Source organism: Tamandua tetradactyla, chromosome 8, assembly GCF_023851605.1.
Source record: "Tamandua tetradactyla isolate mTamTet1 chromosome 8, mTamTet1.pri, whole genome shotgun sequence".
Lineage (NCBI taxonomy): Eukaryota > Metazoa > Chordata > Mammalia > Pilosa > Myrmecophagidae > Tamandua > Tamandua tetradactyla.
This window is the reverse complement of record NC_135334.1, coordinates 116,226,193-116,243,302: the sequence shown is the minus strand read 5'-3', so window position 1 is coordinate 116,243,302 and position 17,110 is coordinate 116,226,193. Positions and strand designations below refer to the sequence as shown.

General features: G+C 37.5%; 1 long non-coding RNA gene across 1 annotated transcript in view; it reads right to left on the bottom strand.

Annotated features, from left to right (window-relative positions):
* Positions 1–2,719: 2,719 nt before the first annotated feature.
* LOC143643751 (uncharacterized) overlaps positions 2,720–17,110 on the bottom strand; it is a 40,688-nt gene continuing 26,297 nt past the window's right edge. Inside the window, exons 2-3 of the long non-coding RNA XR_013156371.1 lie at positions 9,787–9,869; positions 2,720–2,913 (exon numbers count right to left, since the gene is read on the bottom strand). This is a non-coding gene — a long non-coding RNA (uncharacterized LOC143643751). The remainder of the gene's footprint in view (positions 2,914–9,786; positions 9,870–17,110) is intronic.

Sequence of the window (17,110 nt, the reverse complement as noted above, 5' to 3'; positions counted from 1 at the left end):
AGACTCTGCCCTAGTTTCTGGGGACATGTGAAAACATTAAATACCTTTTGTTTTCAAGAAAATTAGAGTTTGGTAAGAAACCGAAAAAATGCACAGTAACAGAAGATAGGAATATATTGGGATCCTACAGAAGTATAATTATGGTGTACCAACCCCTCATTGGGGGGGCATTAAGGAAGATTTCCCTGCTTGTGGTTATTTTTGAGCAAAGTTGCTGGGAAGTAGAGTTAGTCAGGCTAAAGGGGTGATAGGAGACAGTGTGTGAAGAGGCTTAGAAGGGTAAAAATCTTGCTCCTTTCTCAGGAAGAGGCTAGTGGTTTGGAACAATTTAAACATAGGTGACTGTCTTGGTAGGTCATAAGGCAGGAGCCAGCTCACTAAGGGCTTTTTGTATCTTTTTTCAAGGAATTGGAACCTATTTTGAAGCTGCACACCTTTATTAATACAACACAATTTACAGCATAGAAAACATGATAGTCTTTTAAACTCCACTTTTACTGACCAGAAAGTATGAATTCTCCAAAGTGACCCCTGACAAAACAACAACAAGAAAAATAATGTAGAAATTTGGATGAGCTTCAAAGACTTGTTTTGCTCATTGACCCATTTTTACCCTTTTCAGCCAAAGGGAATTCAGAATAGGGCAAGCCAGATAAGACATACTGTAGAAAGCTTTCTTTGTTGAGGAGTGATTAATCTCCTCCGGTTTATATGTGCATTTATTGTCTCTCATCACCTTTATATATTTTAAGTTGAAGGGATTTGTGATAGTGAATAAGCAAATCTGCTGCCTAAATCAGACAGAGCCTCATAGACTTTTTAATAAGGACTATAAAATGAGGACGTAAGTAAGATATGATCTTTTTGATTTAAGGAAATGGCCTGATGAATCATTCCTTCACCACATACTAGAGTGGAATTGCTTGCCGCACTTTAGCTCAAGTTTAGCCTCTTGAGAAATCCTTTCTTGTCTCCCTCAGAGAAAGAAAAGGTGAGTGAAAAACAAACTAGCAGGAAGATTACATGCCAGCCTAAGGCCAAAGTAAACCTATTTCAGCACTGGGGGAAGCCACTATGACTAGAAGCTGTGTGTTGGAAAGACACTGCCAAAGAGTCTGACAGCAGAAATAAAATTGTTTAGTGTAGCAAAAAACTTAGTCAATTCATTTTTGTGTTGATGGAAATTATTAATACTACTTGCCCCTCCACCCTATGTCATCGCCATTGCTGGCACAAATTGAGGGTGCTAGAAAATCTTCAGCAGAATCATAGCTGGGCCAAATCCTGCCATAATTATTTCAGAAACAAGTGTAATTATAGAGTTTGCAGTTGCTTACACATTGTTTGCAAATAAAGGATACTACAGGGCCGCTGTCCATGCTAAGTGATTTTTTTCCCTCTTATGTTCACCCTTTGCAGGTAGAATGGTAGCGTGGAGAAGCAGTGGGCTTTAGACTCAGTTGCTTGGGGGATTGGAATAACTTCATGAATGCTAACCAGCTGAGTGATCTTTACTTAATTAGACTCTTCAGTTTCTCAAGTGCAAATTTTGGATAATAATGTTTTTCATTCCTAATTTTTGAAGAAAATGGCAATGTTATATGAAAAATAATTTAGTGCCTGGAATTGAGCCAGTGTCTACTTGCCTTTCATGAGTTGTATTTTATTATTTCATTCACTCTGGATGACTTAACATCTTAACTTTTCCTTTTAATAGTTTCTACAACTTATGTTGAGGGCACATGATGAGTTAAATATAGTAGTGCTGCAAACAAAGGCTCAGCCTACAGCTTTAATAAGCGATGCAATTTCTTGAAATACATTGGGATTTGGAACTACCTAAATAAACCTAACTCAATAATGATACATCATTTGTCAAAGGAATTATAAGCAGGAGATTGGCATTTTGACTTTGAAAAGAATGGAAAATGATGACTAACTTTCAAAAGTTATTCTCCTTTCTTCCCCAGATTTTTCTTCGGCTAAAAGAGAAGCCCAGGGAAAATAATCCCCTCTACCAATGGCAGAAAATAAACAATGCTTGGTCTTAGACATGCATGGTGATTCTAATCCTTTTAGCTAGTGTTCGGTTTAGGATGGATGGTGGAAATTTCAGGGAAGGATTTTGAATCCTGATATGAAGAAAATCAGAAAAAAGTTATACCCGCTTCTATATTTGACACGGTTCAGTTAGGTTAATGATTCGTGCTGCTTCCTGAGGCATATTATAACCGAGCAGCAACAAGTTTACAAACAACAACAACATCACGTGTGTGAACACACTGATAATGGCAGAGAGTAAAGCAAGATTGTAGATATTTGTGTATATTTGTGAGTGCTTGTGCTGAACCTATGTCTTCTTGACTTAAACAGCTGTTATTCTGGCAAATGTTAACTAAATACACATTAATATGCAAAACTAAATGCTGAAAAAAGGAAGCTGACAGCCAATGCTAGAGAAGAAGAAGTCTGCCATAAAAATAATGCTAACATTTTAAACATTCAGACTTTTTCTTATTAATTAATTAAATCATTCAGTAAATATATTTAAAGCACTGATTATATTATAAATCACTGTTCTGGAACAATTTATCAAAACTCAATGACTTTTATAAAAATACACAAAATATATAAGCTCAACCTAATTCAGTAAACAATTAGTAGATCTACTACAACAGTGTAAAGTGTGTGTGTAAGGAAAGAAGCAAGTAATGGGGGATGAAATTTTATTAAGCACATAGGGTACTTGTGAATATCATATTATTTAAGATTACAGGGCTCATAATCCAACAGACCTGGTTTTAAAAAATGCTTTGGAATTTTCAAACCATGGACATTGCACAAGTTATTTATCTTTTCCAAATGTTGGTTTCTTCATATGGAAATAAGAATCATAGCAACCTCTTTGGACAGCTGTAATGATGAAATAAAACGTTTGTAAGATGTTTAGACTATTTTTTGGCACATAGGAAATTATTACCAAATAGTAGCAAATCTTATTCATTGAGTCAAAAATATTTGTGAATATTTAATATATACTTCTATTCTAGGTATTGGAGCTAAATAGTAAACACAAGAGAAAAAAATCCCTTCCTCATAGAGTTTGCATACTAGTAATAACGAATTTTAAAATGATGCATAAACCGTTGTACCAAAGTTGAAGAAGGGTTTCTGTTTTCAAGGGATTTAATGATTAATTCAAAGAAAGGAAGGCAAACTAGCATGTGTTAAGTAGAAGAATCTTTAATAATTATAACAAACATTTCCTGTGAGGTTCAGATGGCTTAATAATTCTGCCAGGTTACTATTTAAGGTACATTTCTGAGCAAGGATTTATGGATTGTCTTCTACACATAAGCTCTCTAGGATATTATCATCATCCCTTGTAGGATCTGAGAGAAAGTGGGAAGAATATTTCTCCCCTGAGGTGAAAGGTCATATATTTCCCAGATAGGACACAAAAACATACAGGAACTTCACAAGTAACATAACATGCCAGCCCACTAAGTACTTTAGACCTTCATTTACTCTCTTTCCCATGAAATACAGAGATGGCAAGTTTAAGTCAACATTCTATATTCTTTTCCAGAGTGAATTATTATTCTCTTTGCACTGGAGAATTTGCAAGGGTAGTTAGGCAATCACTTTTTTTTTTTTTTTTTTTTTAAAGAGAGAGGGAGGAAGGGAAGGAAAGACAGAGAAGGAAGGAAGGATGGAAGGAAGGAAGGGAGGAAGAAAGGGAAACATCTTTAAACATTTTCTTGTTTTATTATATTTTGTTTGTTTGTTTGTTTTTTACATGGGCTGGGGCCGGGAATCGAACCGGGGTCCTCCGGCACGGCAGGCAAGCACTCTTGCCCGCTGAGCCACCGCGGCCCGCCGGCAATCACTTTTATAGTCAGATTTCACTACCTAACTCTGGGGAAAATTAAATATAATTCAGACTTTTACTATGTAAAGTGGAATGTGTCCCAAAGATTTCTTCTATTTTCAATAATATTTTTTTCTTTAACACACCTGCAGTCTTTTGTAATATTTTGTAAGCCTGCAAGGTTGAAACTTCGCTTTTACTATAAAGCAAGCTCATGGAAGATCTAAGTGTAGGAATTTAGTTGATAGTCAAAGTTCAGAAAAGACTTCAATATTTTGCCAGTTATTGTCTGTTATATACACCACAGGTGGTCGTCCTTCCTAGTGAGTTCATGTATAGGTAAGAAACCCATTTTGGTCAGTGTGGCAGTTAGGTTTAGTTGTCAGCTTGGCTAGCTGGTGGTGCCCAGTTCTTCTGTTACTATGGACTTAAATCATCAGTATTAGAATTTCATCTATGGCTGATTATATCTGTGGTCAGCTAAAGGGAGTGCCTTCCTCAATGAGTGAGGCTAATAGGAGAAGTCAGAAGAGAGAGCTCAGCAGCTCAGACCCAGATATTTGGAGATGCAGAAAGGAATTGCCCTGGGAAGGCCATTTGAACCCAGAAGCCCAGAGGGAAGACCAGCAGATGTTGCTATGTACCTTCCAATATGACAGAATAAGCCAGGGGAAAGCCAGCTGCTTTTCCTCCAAAGAACTTTAAATTTGGGTAACTAAATAAATTCCCTTTATAAAAGCCAGTTCATCTTCTGTGTATTGTATTCTGGCAAACTTAGCAAGCCAAAACAGTTTTTGGTGCCAGAAGAATGGGGTGCTGCTGTGTTTGCAAATACGAAACATGCTGGAATGGATTTTTCAATAGATAAGAGGGAGGATTCTGGAAGAATTGTGAGGAAGTTGATAGAGAAAGCCTAGATTGCTTTGAAGAGACTGTTGGTAGAAATATAGACTCTGAAGATACTTCCGTTGATGCCTTAAAGGAATGTGTTGTGGCAAATTGGAAAGAAGGCCACTTTTAAGGTGGCAGAGAATTTTGCAAAATTGAATCCTGGTGCTGGTTGGAAAGAAGAATTTGAGTGTGATGATTTGGTACACTTGGCTTAGGAAATTTCCAAGCTAAATGTGGAAGACACAGTGTGGTTTCTTCTTGCAACTTATAGTAAAATGTGACAAGAATGGGATAGATTGAGAACTGAACTTTTGGGTGTAAAGAGACCAGAAATTGATGGTCTGGAAAAATCTGGCTTCCAGAAAGTGAGAGCCCAAAGAATAGTGCCCCACATGAGGATTTAGACAAACATGGAATCAGTCAGCCATTATAAGACAAGCCATGACTGGAGTGCAGCTATCTGGATTTTTGGAATTTCCTGTTGTATAATGGCTTTGATCCCTGTATGCTACATGCCAAGTAAACAAATTTCTTGTGAGACCTATAAAAATGGAGCCACTGCTGGTCTGGATTGGAAGGGACAGAAAGTGCACAGGGAGAAGTGAGAATAACCTCAGAGGGAAAACCATGGAAACAAAGGTCCAAAACCAAGAAAACTTGGGCCAGAAGATTGGATCCACCTTGTGTGTAGAGCAGGCGAGTTTGTCCTGGAGACAGAGACCAGGTCTTCCCCTTCAATGTTCAGTAAGAGTTCTGGTACTCCAGGCCTCAAAGTGAGTGGAGCACATTCCCCAGGAATTGGGTTAAGCCTAGGTGCCAACCCATTGTTCTGAAAGAGTTGAGCATGTGCTCCAGAGATGACAGCCAACCAGATGCTTGAGGAGGGTGGGGCTGAGACAAAAGTGGTCTTCCCTAGTGTTCCCCAATGTTGCAACCCTCATACCAGTGTTTGGAGAGAACAGGGTCATTGCATAGGCCCTTGGAAAAGGTGTCTGCACTTCTTAAAGCCCTGGGGATGACTGACTTCCAGACTTTGAGACCTAATGGAGTAGCCCTGTGGGATGTCAGAATTCTGTCCCTATGGCAATGGGATCATTTATCCTATGATGTTTCCTCCTTTGTATACTGGAAGCAGAAAATTTGCCTTAAGTTCACAGGTTCACAGCCAGAAAAAAATTTTGTTTTAGAGAGATCATGCCTGTTATTGACTTTGATGAAATTTTATACTATTTTTGAGTTGGTATTGTATTTGTACTTTACTGAAATGATTCAAGGCTTTTGTGATATTGCAATGAAATGAATGTATTTTGTATATGGAAAGATTTAGTGCATTGTGTGTAGGACAGATGAACATTGTCAGGAAAGATGTCTGTTATTTTCTATTTAGAAATTGTGAAATATATTTGTTATGGTTTTCTATGTAGAGGTCAAGCATGGTTTAAAGTGATATGTCTAGTTGGCCAGATGATAAGGAGTGGACACTGTAGTAGTTAGGTTCAGGTGTCAACTTGGTCAGCTGATGGTGCCTAGTTGTTCTGTTGCTGTGAACTTAAATCATCAGTATGTGAATTTCATCTATGGCTGATTACATCTGTGGTCAGCTAAGGGGTGTGACTTGCTCCATGATTGAGGCTTAAAAATGACATCAGAAGAGAGCTCAGCAGCTCAGACCCAGAAATTTGGAGATACAGAAAGGAATCACCCAGGCAAGGCCATCTGAATCTAGAAGCCCATAGGGAAGGCCAGCAGACTTTGCAGTGGCCTTCCCATGTGACTGAGAAAGCCAGAAAAAAAGAGCTGTCTTTTCTCCAAAGAACTGTAAATTTGTGACTAAATAAATCCCCTTTATAAAAGCCAGCTCATCTCTGGTGTATTTGCATTCTGGAAGCTTTAGCAAACTAAAACAGTCAAATATACAGAATATTTCATTCTATAATAACTAGAACCTAAGATATTTATGCTTAGAACACCACTTAAATAAATATCATTATTCCTTTGAGCAAAAATAAACAAATAAATAAATGAAAAAAATAAATAAAATTGAGATTCCTTGGGGAATTGAATAATGAATCACTTCACTGCTACATCTGATGACACAATAAGTCTGTATAACAAAATGACAGGGCTGTCCACCCAAGAAACATAATGTCATAGATCTTAGGTAACCCATCTCATTCCTCCTACCAAGCATTTGGCCTAATTATAATATAACTGTCATGAAATGCTATTATGTTGTGAATAGTTTTCACTCCTGACATGCTTCAAATGCCTTATTTGATAGGGACGTTTCATCCAATTGCTGTAGTTATTGTATTTGTTATTTTTTATCATTTATCAACATCAGCAACCTAATCTTGTCTGCAACACATCTTTATATACTAATACGTTTATTTTTTAAATTATCTCTTCATTAGGAAAATCTTTAGAAGGGACGTATTTTAAGTAGAAGAGTAAATAAAGACATTTATGTAGAGTTATGTAAAACAGAATAGAATTTAAAGGGGTTGTATTCAAAGAAAAAGGTGTGACATTTTATATAAGAATTAAATGAAGATTCAGTGCTTATTCATGAGCATAATTGTAAGTGCTATTTTGCTACTTCCATATTGTGTATATGTTTTTGGTCTAAATAATTATTTAGATATGTTTCTTCTATATTTAATCAGAAACCCAGATTGTTGAATATTAAAATAAATGAACACTACATTCTTCATTTTGCTTTCCATACTACAAATATATAGGGTTATGTGCTGAGATTATGTTTTAAACTTAAATACTTTCTCTCCAAATAGTTTATTCTTATTTTAGGGCATATTTAAGGATTTCAGAGGACTGGAATTCCTTTATCATTTAAGTAATATATCTCTTCACCCCTTATATATCGAGTACAAATTACTCTCAAAATAATTTCCTCCATTAGATTATACATAGTTACAAATTTTGGTTTGTCAATAACTGATAAATTTGCCCAGGCAATATATTACTTTAGTGGAATATATTCCCCACCCCATCCCCAGTCACCACTCTGCTACCATCCCTTTTAAGTTCTCTTGTCCAAGGGTCTTGGTTACTCAAATGCTGTAGGAATTCTACGTGATATCTGTGAGATGTGAGCTCTAGGAAGGTGTAACGCTGTAGTCAAATTCATCACTGTTTCCCCTCCAGGCTACTGGGTCTAGCACAAATAAGAGCTCAGTAACTGACTGAATCAAAAAAAAAAAAAAAAAGACTAAAGTTCAGATGGGCTTGGGTTGTCCTAGACAGGAGAGATATTTCCCTGAGAAATAGCAGGATATAGAAGGAAAAGCAAAAACTCAAAGAGACTGAAAGCTCTGTTCTCATATCTTGCATCTACCTCCTACCACCTATGGGTACTTGGTAAAATCACCTAAATTCTATAATTGTATCTATGAGACATGAATATAATTCACTTTTCAAAGGGTTGTAAGGGTTAAATGAGAAAGTGTTTTAATGTTTTTAGCGTATTACATGGTGCATAGTAAGTATTTAATAAATATGAGTTTACTCAGTGCTGTGCATTTGTGAGCAATGAATCTTAGTTCCCGGTTGTGATTGGGTGGACTTCACATGTACCATCTTTCTTATTCTTGGTTTTGATGATTTCATTGCTCTCTTAGAAGATTCAGAGAAAAGGTTTTCAAAGATGTTTTTCTTTCACCTTTTCCCAGTGTTCAACTCCTCCTCATTTTCCTACTTCTCTTCTAATTCCTCTTTTTTATTTGTCTGTTTAGTTTGAACTTTTCTGTTGTTTTCCTTCTGGCTTAAGACATCCACAGACCATATAGTGTTACTTATTTTAAGATATCATGTGCATTATAGAGGACCCAACAGAATTAATCTGTTAGAGCTATTTAGCAGCTTCTATCATGTAATCACTTGCTTCCAAGAAAACGTTGCATTCAAAAGTCACACATAAATAAGTTGTACTTGTTTTCCTTCATCAAGTTTTCTAATTTCTTCTTTCAGGTATATATGTTTATGGACATGTGCTATTCTTAGTATAAGGAAAATGACCAGAGGGACAGATATTAGATGCAGAAAACCAAGAGAAGCCATTATTAATATTCTACATTCTTCATTTGATGAGTAATAAGGTCTTAACCAGATTTTCAAATTTGGACTAACAGGACTTGATGGATCTTTGAGAAGCATATTATTTTTGTTATTTTTTTTTATTAGTTTCCTTTCATTGCATCTGCTCGTCACTGGAAACGTCGCTGGAAAATGTCAGACAGAAAGAAGAGAAACAATAAAATTAATGGGAAGCTACAACATAACTTGGTAGTAAAATGGATCTGCCACCAAGTCATAATTTTGTCATTCCCTCTACAGTGTGAAGTCTACCCAATAGACAGTGAGTTGCAACCATAACTCTGTGTGGGAAGAATAATAATGGAATAGCTGCAGAGAGAGGGGGCATCTGCTCTAACTGGGAAGCTAAGTGACTTAGTCTGAATGAAGGGGTCAGCAACTTGGGAAATAAATTTGAGTACTTGCAGATGAGACATGAGGCTGCTTCAAATAATCATCTGATGCATGGCTGGCTACTTTATTTCTGTTCAGGTTTCAACTCAAATGCTATCTCCTCAGAGAGGCCTCCCTTGTCCACCCCAGATAAAGTAGCCACTCATTTCAGCACTATGAAATTTCCTCTTATCACTGCACTAAATGTCATGTTTGTTGATTCTTTATTGCCCTCACACAAGAAAACGGATTATGTGAGCATGGTCTTCTTGCTCATTTATGTAGTCCCAGAACCTGGAACCATGCTCACAATCCTTACTTAGCTGATGATGACTAAGCAGTTGTTGAGAAAGCAGATGGACGACTCAAATGCAGAAAAAACATTACTATAGAGTTCATTGATTACAACATTTGATTTAAATGGAAGGAAGTGAGCCCAGAAAAGGATGCATACCTCTCAAAGTCACACAGCATGGACTAGAACTAAGGTGTCTTCATTACCAAACCAAGGTACTTTAGCTTGGAAAAATTTTTCCTACCTTTTAGATAGATGGAAGATAGGCAGATGTGTTTGCTTGGATGTGAGTCTAAATGCTGTCCTCTCTTCATAGATATGTTGTTCCTGTGGGAAAATGACCATTCAAGATTACAGAGGCAGTGGTTCGCCTATCAAAATATTTTCATTTTCTGTACATTATAAGGGATGGAAAGTTAAATCAGCTACAGGATTGAGTTTAAGCAAGATAAGGAAGTACAAGAAAAGGTGTGGGGAGCAGGCTGCAAGGGGAACTCAGTGGTAGAGTCTCACCTGTCATGCGGGAAACCCAGGTTCAATTCCTGGCCAATGCACTTCCCAGAAACAAACAAGCAAACAAAAGTAAGAAAATACAAACAAATAAAATTTCAACAAATGATGCTGGAATAAGGGGATACTCACTTGGAAAAGGAATGAAATGTGACCCCCCCCCCCATACAGCATATAAAAGAAAAAGAAAAAAGAAAAGGTGGGAGAGTGAAGATAAATCTAATGGTGATGATTATAAAAACAAAATTTCTTTTCTCTTCCACTCATTTGATGATTGTTCTACATTTACTTTATAAACTGAGCACTTCCCATCAAGAAATTCCTGATCAACAACATCTGACTTTACTAAATTGGCACCTTTTCTTTGTTTGCCAATATGTTGCTTTGCAAGATTTTTCAAGTGCAGTTTATCTTGTGAACTGGGTTAGAAACTTAGAATGGTGAGGCCATGTTGGTTTGTATTCATTTATTTATTTTTACTGCTTGTTGTAGATCCAGGACTGTTTTGCACATAAAGTGTACTTGTTGATCTTTTAGATTGAAAATAAACCTATATTCCTGAAAAATAAACACCAATAAGAGGACCTTAATTTCTCTGATTTTTAAGGTCCACCATAAGTTAAGCTTTCAAAATGTCATTTATAACTGTCTGCTATTTGCCTTATTATTAGAATATATTGTTCCAAGTGAATAACAGTGTATTCTTTCTACATATCCAATTTTCACAGTCATGAATAACAGAGGTATGTTTGTATTTACTCTTGGTAGTTTTTAAAAATAAAAGTGAATTTTTTTAAATGATAAAATCTTAATATATTAAAAAAGTTTAGAATTTTTTTTCTTTTGATCTTTGCGAACAAAGTTTTAAAGAAGGTTTACTTTGATTCCTTACTCATTAATTCTTAACTGTTAAATAATCACTATTTCTTTTAATTCAAGTTTTATTCCTGACTTTAGCAGAGCCTGTCTTTTTCCCAATCCTTATACTTTAACCTGCAGCCCAAGCCCTCCAAAGATAAGAATAAAACTTTGATGCTTTGAGACTTTAAGCCATGTTTTTGTCCTTGACTGCAATGAGAACTTTAACAGCTGATGAAGTAGATGATGTCATTTTGTATAAAACATTTTTTTGTCCTTGTTTTTGTCCTTGACTGCAATGAGAACTTTAACAGCTGATGAAGTAGATGATGTCATTTTGTATAAAACATTTTTTTTTCATTTTATTTCGACCAATGTGAAGAAGCAAGGCCTTCTCTGTCCACTGCTCCTGATTCCATGCTACTCTATTAATACCAGCTCCAGGAAAGTACATTTATAGTGGCCTGAACAGTTATTACCTTTTATCTTAACTTAATCCAAGTTCCTCAGTTTCATTACCAACTAATATCAAGTTATTCATCATGCTTCTTATGGATTATTTATTGGGATATTGTTTAAGGAAAAAATGATTTTTGACTATAATCATAGCTATAAGCATAATTCATTAAATTACACTGAAAGCATTTACTAAGAGAGTTTGTGCAAGTGTGTGTGTAATTTCAATTTACACCAATGCAGAGCAATACAAAGTAGTTAAAAGCTATAGTAATAGTAACAATCATAATAAGAACTTAAACACAGAAATGCAGAGTAATTTCAACACTGTACCCTGAGTACCTAAGTCACTTAAATACTCTGAGTCTCTGTAGTAGGTAGTTGTATTTATCTTCACAGCATTCTTTACACCACTGTTCTCAGAGGACTCCAGTTTTCCTTTGTAAAGTACTTTTCACCCAACTTCTGGGTATGTGCTAAGAGTGGGGCCAAACTGAGTCAGGATGGGGGGATTATGAGCATACTTTAGCTAATTAACATGTTCTACCACTTTGGTCTCAGTGGCTGGTTTCTGACTATTAAGATGAGCTACACTGAGTGCCAGAGGCCCAGACATGGGACTGTCTGGGACCATAAGCAAAGACACGTTGCCTTACTTCAGAGACTGCTAAGCTGGTAGGTGGAAGCATGGAGATGCTGATACCTTCTGCTGGTTTAAAAGGATTTATGTACCCTAGAAAAGCCATGTTTTAATCCTAATCCCATTGTGTAAAGAAAGCCATTTCTTCTAATCCCTATCAGCACTGTATGCTGGAAACTTTAATTAGGTTATATCCATGGAGAGCTGACTCAATCAAGTGTGAGTTTTAAACTTGGTTAGGTGGAAATATGTCTCCTCCCATTCCAGGTGGGTCTTAATTACTTTATTGGAATCCTTTAAAAGACAAAGCATTTTGATGAAAGCTTCAGAATGACATAAACATGAGAAGCAGATTGTCCATCAGCCAGAGACCTTTGGAGATGATGAAGGAAAATGCCTCCTGAGGAGCTTCATGAAACAAGAGGCCTGGAGAGAAAGCCAGAAGATGCCACCATGTTCACAATATGATGTTCCAGATGAGAGAGAAACCCTGACTGTTCACCACATGCCTTTTCACTTGAGAGAGAAACCCTGAACTTCATCGGCCTTCTTGAATCAAGGTATCTTTCCCTGGATGCCTTAGATTGGACATTCTTATGGACTTGCTTTAATTGGGTCATTTTCTCAGCCTTAGAACTTTAAACTAGCAATTTATTAACTTCCCCTCTTTAAAAGCTATTCTGTTTCTGGTATATTGTATTCTGGCAGCAAGCAAATTAGAACATACCTATTTCTGCTTAAAGATCTAACCTCAGGGTAAAGCCAACACTGAGTGAAGCATAGCACAAGACAGAGACTGATTCCTATCCACATATTTTGAACACCTGAATCTTTTCAATTATATGAGTCAAAAATTATCTTCTTAGTTAGAGCCAGTTTGAACTGAGTTTAGGTCATTTTTATCTAAAAAATTCCAGAATATTATAGCCTTAATTGATGCAAATTTAAAATATATGAATAATCCTCTTGTTGGCTGAATCGTCCTAGTTTATTTCTGGAATGGGATGAGCATAGGTGTATGAAACTAATATGAAATTATGAAACTGCATAACAGATAATTTTCTTCAAAATCTTCTTACTCCAGGCATGATGATAGATTATTTTAGTCAAACTGATCCTGTCTTTTTTGTAACTATATATTTTAGCCTCAGTGAGGAATATTTCTTAGAAAGAAATAAACAGAATAGTTCAATATTTTGAGAGGAAACCCAAAAATATCTGCTGAACAACCTCCCCTCTGCATTTCACATGTGCTAATAAATTAAAAAATCTAGATTAAATGGATATTTTTTTTAAAACGCATATATTACAGATGTCAATTATGAAGAATTAAAGATCCAAAGTATGAAAATAATCATGAGATCAATTTAGGGAGATTGATTTTATCATCACAATTATGAGGTTAGAAAGATCATTCATAAATAATATAAAAATAGAAGTGATAAGTGATAAACAAGAAAACAAGTAAAATTTATCATAACAAAGTTGAAAGACAAAGAAGAAATTCACTTGATCTCTATACATCAAAAGTTGCCCATATTCATTAATATTAAAATGTGATACGATAAACATGGAGAATACAGGGCAATATGGCAGCTTAATGAGGTATGGAATTCAGTTTGTCCTACACAGCAGCAAATAAATAGCCAGGAATGGTACAAAACAACTGCTGGGGAAACAACAGGGACCAGAACACACAGCATACACTTTTGGACCAGGTGGAATGGCTGAGATCCCACACAGAACAGTAAGTCCCCCAAAACATGGAGGCTGGTGCCCCCAGCAGGGCAGTCTGGTTACCCAAGGACTTAGCTCAACCAAACTCCAATTGCAGAATTAATGAACAATTCTGACTACTGGATATAGGTCCAGCACGAATAAACTAGAATAAGGAATAAAGACACTAGGAGTTTTTGCCCTAGCAGAGAGGGGGCAGGGCTTAAAGAAAAGAAAAAAAAAGAGGTTTTTGTAGCTGGACAGCACAAAATACTGGAAAAAGGTTGGACTCCAAGAAAAGAGGGCACTGAGAGCCTGGAGATACATAGAGCCACATACATCTTAAGCTCTTGATTGACAGACCTGATGAACAGGGGTCCAGCTCTGAAAAGGTTTTTTTTTTTTTCCTACTACTTAACAGCTGAATAAATAGAACTGGAAGCCCCCTCAGGCTCCATAAAAGTAAGCATGGAAATAAGCTTGTTTGAGAGACTAATTAGTCAAGTGAAAGGAGTTAATTCCCTAAAGGCTGTATCTTTCCCAAGAAGAAGGTGGGTTCCAGCTCAAATGGAATCTCTCCATCAAGGAATTCAGGCCCCAGGGCCTGGAAAACTGAAGCAGTTAATGCCAACTTACTACCTCACCTCTGTCCCCACTATGCCACTGGTGGGGAAAGTCTGCTGAAATTAAAGGAACCACATCAACCTTATGCTGGTGGGGAGCCATGGGAAGCCAAGCACCACATACTGGGCAGGATAGGAAAAATCACAAAGTCTAGAGACTTCATAATAAAGTCTGACAACCTGCTGGTCTCAACCTCAGGGAAAACCAGTGCTGGTGACTCCTCCTGAGAAGTGGGCATGTCTGGTCTCAGAAAATATCGCTGGGGTCTATAGTATCTGATGACACCCTACTCAAAAAAAAAAAAGGCTCCATATAGGCAGGAAAGTTATAGTAAAACAAGAACTGAAAAATTCAGATCAGTTAAACAGAACCCATGCTAGCAGTCTAAAATAAGTAAAGAAACAAATCAACAATTAAAATGAGAACAGGAGTTGAAACAACTAATCCAAAAGTCATGGAAAATCTCATCAAGAATCAAATCAGTGAGTTGAGGGAGGATATAAAGAAGACATTGGGTCAACAAAAAGAAGAACTCACAAGTTCAAAAAAACAAATCATAGAACTCATGGGAATGTAAGGCACAACAGAAGAGATAAAACAAAACAATGGAAACCTACAACAATAGATTTGAAGAGGTAGAAGAAAGGATTACTGAACTAGAGGACTGGATATCTGAAATCCAACACACAAAAGAAAATATATGGAAAGAATGGAAAAATATGAGCAGGGACTCAGGATGTTGAGTGACAACATGAAGCACATGAATATATGTGTTGTGGGTGTCCCATAATGAGAGGAGAAGGGAACAGGAGGAGAAAGACCAATGGAGGAAATAATCACTAAAATTTCCCATCTCTTATGAAAGATATAAAATTACAGATCCAAGAAATGCAGCATATCCTAAACAGAATAGATCCAAATAGACATACTCCAAGACACTTACTAATCAGATTGTCAGATGTCAAAGAGAAAAAGAAAATTTTGACAGTAGCAAGAGAAAAGCAATCCATAACATACAAGGGAAGCCCAATAAGAATATGTTTGGATTTCTCAGCAGAAACCGTGGAAGTGAGAAGGCAATGGTATGATATATTAAAGCTTCTAAAATAGAAAAAGTGTCAACCAAGAATTCTACATCAAGCAAAATTTTCCTTCAAATATGAGGGGGAGATTAAAATATTTTCAGACAAACAATCACTGAGAGAATTTGTGACTAAGAGAATGGGTCTGCAAGAAATATTAAATAGAGCACTTCAGCTGTATAGAAAAATGCAGGAGAGAGACCTCTGGAGAAGAGTGTAGAAAAAAAGACTATCAGTAAAGGTAAAAAGAGAAAAAAATTTAGATATGACATATAAAATCCAAAATACAAAATGGTAAAAGAAAGTACCACCTTTCCAAGTAATAGCATTAAATGTTAATGGATGAACTCCCCAATCAAAAGACATAACTGGAAGAATGGATGAAGAAACAGGACCCATCTATATGCTGTCTACAGGAGACTCACTTTAGACCCAAGTACGAAATAGATTGAAAGTGAAAGGTTGGGAAAAGATATTTCATGCAAAAAACAGTCAGAGAAGAACATGAGCAGCTATATTAATATCTGACAAACTAGATTTCAAATGTAAAAAAAAATTAAAAGAGACAAAGAAGGACACTATGTATCACAAAAGGGAACAATTCAATAAGAAGACATAACAATCATAAATATTTATGCACTTCCGGAGAAGATGGTGGCTTAGTAAGACGCACAGATCTTAGTTCCTCCTCCAGAACAGCTACTAGGGGAGTAGAAACGATACAGAACGGCTCGTGGAGCCACGACAGAGATCAAAAAGACAGCATACCCCATCCTGGAATGGCTGACTGGCTGAAAGAACCCGCTCTGGTGAGATCGCCGAGGGGCGCGGGTTTCCCCAGGCGGGGGGGCAAGCGGCCGGAGTCCCTCCCTTCCTCCTTCCCGGGCCAGCTGGCAGAATTGGGCAGGCGGTCCCCTCAAGCCACGGCGGCTGGTGCCCCCACCACGCGCGGCCCCCCGGACCAACTGAGAGAATTGGATCAGAAATCCCCAGACCACGGAGAACGGTGACCGGAGGGGTCACTTCCAAGCATGTGATTCCCCGGTCTGGCTGTGAACGGTGCACTCTCCCGGGCTGCGGCGGCTGGCACCCTCCCGGCATGCTTGGCGTCCCAGGCTGACTAGGAAATTCGGACTGGTGCTCTCACGGGCTGTGGCGGCCGGCAACCCTCCCCGCGTTCGGACCCACAGGCCGGCTGGCACACTTCCAAGCCACTTCGGCTGGCGAACCTCCCCCATGGCAAGAGTTTTCCAAAGTTAAAGGACCCACAGCACCTTTACTGGGGGGACCCGCAGACAAACGTGTGCCACGAGCGCCACCTACTGGGCAGGATAAGAAAAACAGAACCCAGAGATTTCACAGAAAAATCTTTCAACCTGTTGGGTCCACCACCCAGGGAAATCTGACTAAATGCCCAGATGTCAGCAGAAGATAACGGATCACACTCATAAAATTGAAAATATGGCCCAGTCAAAGGAACAAGCCCATAGTTCAAATGAGATACAGGAGCTGAGACAACTAATGCTGAATATATAAACAGAAATGGAAAACCTCTTCAAAAACGAAATCGATAAATTGAGGGAGGACATGAAGAAGACACGGGCTGAACAAAAAGAAGAAATAGAAAAACTGAAAAAACAAATCACAGAACTTATGGAAGTGAAGGATAAAGTAGAAAAGAT